Source organism: Pterocles gutturalis, unplaced genomic scaffold (genome assembly GCF_000699245.1).
Source record: "Pterocles gutturalis isolate BGI_N339 unplaced genomic scaffold, ASM69924v1 scaffold21346, whole genome shotgun sequence".
NCBI lineage: Eukaryota > Metazoa > Chordata > Aves > Pterocliformes > Pteroclidae > Pterocles > Pterocles gutturalis.
This window is the reverse complement of record NW_010106001.1, coordinates 3,219-8,623: the sequence shown is the minus strand read 5'-3', so window position 1 is coordinate 8,623 and position 5,405 is coordinate 3,219.

Here is a 5,405-nt window from a genome sequence, read left to right as displayed (position 1 = left end):
CCAGATCTAAAATTTCGCCCCAGGTCAGCCCGCAGCCCTGCCTGTGCCCAGCTCCTGCATACCCCGGGGAGGCTGGTGCTCGGGAAGGGGAGGGCTCGTCCTGCACAGAGCCCATCAGCACTGCACCCACAGGGTAGGAGGAGATGCAATAAGTGGTCTTTGTGGTGCCTGAAGCCTATAAGTGGGGTTGGGGTGGGTTGTTTCGGTTTTGGGGTTTTGGGGGGGCTTGGGGTTTTTTTTTTGCATTAGATTGGAATAGTTTGTTTTCTCTCCTTCCCCAAGAAATTCCTCCGGGACTCATGCACTGCATGCAGAGGTGTGCAAAGCAGAGAGGTGGAACTGTGCAGGGATGCAGGATCCCATGTGCTGCCTGCCCTGGGGGCACCCACTGCCGGCCCCTGGGGACTTTCCCCGGCTCTTAGGACTAGCTGAGCCTGGAGGGTGTGCAGCTCCAGAAGCACAGGTGTGACAGTCTGCTGTCATGCAGGGTTTGTGGCGAAAAATAAGTTTCCACTTGAATTTTGTGGGAGTTTTTTTTGTTTCTTTTCTTTTTTTTTTAATTTTTTTTTGTTAATTCAAATATACAGGTGTCTTTAGCTCAAAGTGCTCAATCCTGAAAAGGGGGGAGCAGGAGGGTCCGCACAAGGGGCAGGTGAGAGCTGCCTCCCTTCGCAGCCTGTGACTGTTTCAGATGCTAAGAGGGAGACGGGCAGGAGCAGAGCGGTGCTGGGCGCTGTGCGGGTCAGCCAGGGGCACCCAGCGCTTTGCAGGAGCCTCATCCCGGGGGCTGCTGCAGCTGGGGAGCGGGGATTGCCCCTCGCCAGGATTAGCTCTGCCTCCTGTCCAGCCTGTGGCATCGCAACAGGTGCCCCGGTGTGGGTGCAGCTCGGAGCTGAGCACCCCAAAAAGGGAACCCTGGCACCCCAGCCCCTGGGGCAGGAAGCTGCCCCCCATCGCCTGCGAGGGCTGGGGCAGTGGGGCCGGGGGGAGTGCTACTTCAAAGAGAAACTGGGAGCAAAAGGGTATATTATGGTAGGCAATAAGCACGGAGGAGATTTATTTTTGTAAAAATATATAACTATAGAATGTCCCCCAGGAGTTTCCTGCAGGTGCTGTGGGGAAACGCAAAATGTGAAAAGTTTTGCGATAAAAGGCCCCTTTGGTTTTTTTTTGCACAAATTTGCCCCAGAAAATCTCGTTGTTCAGGGTCGGGTATTGGGTTTCTGTCTGGAATCCAGCGGGTCCCCAGGGCTCCGTGAGAAGGAGCAAATGTTTCTGAGTGTCTGGGTTGAATGCAGAGGACAATCCCAAGTTTTAGGTTTGGTGCTGCCCAAAATAAAAGGTTTATCCCGATTCCTACTCAGCGCAGCTGGCTGGGCTGCACATTGTCTTTAACAGAGTGGCAGCTCAGTCACCACGTTCCAGTCTTGAGTGTCTGATTTCAGCACTGGTCCATGCAAAGGAGCATTGCAATTGCAGACCAGCACTTTCTTTTTTTAAATTTTTTTTTCTTTTTTTTTTTCTTTTTTTTTTCTTTTTTTTCCTGTTGGAGGCACGCTGAATACTAAGATACATCATTGTTTGTAGCTGAGCCCTGACACCCTTTTCTGTTCTAAGCGTCATAGCCCATCCCCGACAATCTCAAGCAATACAGAGCCAAATGCAGCCTCCGGGTGTCATTTCTCTTCCCTCGCCCACCTGGGGTTAGGGGCAATGGCGGCAGCATGGCTGCAGTGCCCACGGCCATGTCACAGTGGCAAGCCAAGAGCCACGCTGTGGTAAACACTGAGTTGGGGAGGGAGTGTGTGTATGTATGTGAGAAAGAGAGAGAAAGATTAATTGATGCATTTCTTGAGAAAGGTGTAAGAATTTCACCTAAAAAGGGGCACATCTGCTTTGTTATTTATAAAAAAAAAAAAAAAAGCTAAATTCTGTCTTTTTCTTCTTTTTTTTAAGTAAAAGGACACTGCTAATAATTATTAGGGGCCAATTCTGCGTCACTTCTTCATGCTGAGTAAGTACTACTTAACTCTGCAATTTTCTACTTGCAGAGTAAGTAAAAGAAGCAGAATTGATCCCTCTGTGATTAAGAATCAAGTTTTTAGTCTTTTTTTTTTAATTGGTAGCAGTTTTTTATATTTCACTTAATTTTTTCCCCAGTTCCGTTCCGTTGTGTCCTTATTTATGTAATATACTTTAACCTTAAAAGATGGCATGGATTCTTATGCCTTTCCTTTATTATTATTGTTATTATTTTTAAAAAAGAGATTTATTTCTAGTGTGATTTAACTGTCTACCTTCTAAAACGAGAGAACGTTTTCTTGTATTTTTACATTGTCAGATTCTATAGTTTCATAGATAATTTAACCAAATCGCTCAATGTATTATCTATATCTATCCAGTGGGTATAAAAGTTCTATTTTAAATTGTGTAAATACTTCAGAACTGGCTTCTTTTTCCAGACTCCCCTGCCGTGGAGTTACTTGTTTACATCAAAAAGACTGTAGAATCTCTACGCTCATGTACTGTAAATAGTGAAGTGATCTGCCTATAAATAAACGATAACATCTATACTATAAAGTGGAAAGAAAAAAAAAAAAAGGCAACATGTCTGTGCCGCTAATACTTTTTTTCTTTGTGCAAGCCTGGTCTGGGAGGAGGCATTTTGCTTTGCAGAAGGTGCTCTCCTGTGTCTGCCGGGCCAGCAGCGGGACATTGGGGGCACAGCTGGAGCTGGGGGGGTGGGAGAGCCCCCGGCTTGCTTGCACCAGCACTGCACCACTGCCAGGGATGCAGCTGCCGTGAGGGGAATATACCTGTATATTGCTATTTTAAGTGTGGCTTCTTTTAGTTTAACTCGTGCAGGAAAAGCCTCGGCTGTGTATTCTGGACCTTGGGAGCGGTGCCGCTGCCTCAAGACCCATTGCAGAAGAAACCCCCTGGACTAGGGGGGTTAAAAATGAAGCGGGGCATGCACCTTAAATTTTTCTTGCTGGATTGCAAGGAAAAGTGTGGTAGAGACTCAGTGGTGATGCAGCAACCGTACGTCTTGGGATAGCACCTGGATAGTCCCCCCAGCACCAGGAGAACCGTCCCCCAGGAACTGAGACACAGTGGCGCGAGCCGCTGCTTCCCAGCACAGGCTGTCCTGGCGTCCTGTTGTCCTTCTGGTCATTGCGGGAGCCCAGGCTGCAGAAGGGACGGGATGGAGAGCCAGGGGAGTTGGTGTGAGTGCAATGGCAGTTCCGCCACAGCACCCAGCATGTGGGACCCCGCCGCCAGCCATTGTCCCCACGGGGGCTTGCCAGGTTGGAGATGCTGCAGTGGATTTATCCAGAGAACAGCGTGGTGATGCTGCCAGGGAGAAGGACCTCAGCGGCCTGAAAAGAGGAGATCTGCAAGATGCTGAGCTGTCCCAGCCATCTTTTTCTGCTGATTTGCACAGATTTAGGCAGCTGCCCTAGACCTGCCTGCTGGGCAGCCCAGCATAGGTCCCCCCACCCAGCCACAGTGCCAGGACCAGCCTACCCCCCAAACCCAGCCCCACAGCCCTGCAACTGCTGCACCCTGAGCGCAGAACTGACGAGAAGCCCATTGCCTGGCTGCTTTCCAGAAAAAAAAACAACAAACAGCTTCAGGGTCACCAAACAGGAATATTTTTCTAAGATACATCAGGGCACAGTGACTCCGCCAGCAGCAGGATAGATTAAAACACTTAATTGCAAGGAGGAAATGTGGGGACGTGGCCGGTCTTGGGGTGCCCGAGGCAGGTGCAAACAGGAGGAGAGGCAAGGGAGTGGGGTCCCCAGCCGGCAGGGCTCTGGGACAGAGCGGGGGCACATGAAGGGGGGGACATGGGGAAGGGACAGACTGGAAGCCAAGGCTTGTCCTCCCAGCCTGACCCGCACTGCCTGGTGCTGCATTCCTGGGCAGACAGCCCTCCTGGAAAATGAAGGCCTGGTACTTTTTATGGAGTATTATCCTGCAAGCAGACCTAGAGACGGAAGGGAGCTGTTGGTGAACACCAGTTTGGAAGCTCCATTAGTCCCAGCAATTACTTCTAGTAATTTGGAAAAAAAAAAAAAAAAAAGCAACATGACAGTTCTTCATTTTGGGATAACTTTGTGATAAAATGGCTTCTTTTCACACAGCCGGGTGCTGCTTTTGTTGCAGCTCATATGGCTGCTCTCCGGCTGCCGGAGGGAAGGGAGACAGCGTTGTCTCCTGTGCTAGGCACACCGTGCCTTGTGGGAGGGGAAAATAAGTCAATAACGGGCTTTTGTGAAGAGGGACAGCTTTTGCTGCTGACCTGGGCTGGCTGGCACTTGGAAGGCAGTGTGGGCAGCGTGGGCAGTGTGGCAGTGCCCCCATCTGCCTGGCTGAGCCGGGCTGGCTGAGACCATGGCTGCCCTGGGCTCCCCAGCTCGGTGGGATCCCCATTGCCCCACAGACAAGGGCCCACAGAACAGCCCGTGGCTGGGCAGGGGAGGCAGGGGCACAGCAGGGCAATGCCTGTAAATGCCACACCAGGCTCGTGCTGCCGACCAGCATGTAATGCCTGTTGCTTGGGATTTTTTCCGCTGCCTGGTGAGCTGTCTTGGGCTTCCCTTTAGAGTTTCAGCTCCCACCCGTGCCCTGGGCAGTGGCACTGACACCAAATCCTGCCTGGGGCTCTGCCAGGCATAGGAGCTCCCCTCTCCCCAGCACAGACCTCAGCTTCTGGGCCACTCAAGGTCTGTCCAAGGGGCTCTGGAGGCTATACTACAAGTAATGTATGCATTGCCCACTCTCAGCATTTATCAGTCCCAGATTCTTGTCCAGGTCCACCCAGGTGTCTTTGCAGGAAGGAACAGGGACAGGTTTGGTTTCTTTGCTCCCCGATAGCTCAGGGACCTCACTGTCTGCTGGTCCCACTGCACTGCCCACGAGGGACTCTTCCCACTTTCCTTCCCATTCCCTCTCACATTTTGCATCTCCCCCTAAGGCACCTGCAACCCCCACCACCTGTGCTTGCTGTGGGTCTTTAAATGCCGGTGGAGAGGCTGTTCCAGGTGCTGCTGTTTGGGTCCTGCCGTCTCCATTCCCTCTTTCTCTCCCTCTCAGGCCTTGGCTGGATATCTTGTAATTTTTCATATGCCATCTCTGCCTCTAAATACCTTTTCAAACTCAGACTTGTGTTCCTCCGCAGCCTCCTGCAGGTAGGTAAGAAGGCACCATCCTCTCCCCAGCAGCTTTTCTAGCACTAACCCTTCTCCCCCAACCCCCTGCCCCCCGCTGACTCAGAGGGAGCATTTCTAGCCCCATAGCTCTGGAGGCTCTTGCTGCCTGCAATGGGCCACACTCAGCATTGGCTGAACAGACCCTCTGGTGAGCAGGGCACCAGCAGCAAACCTGCCTCAGCAGCG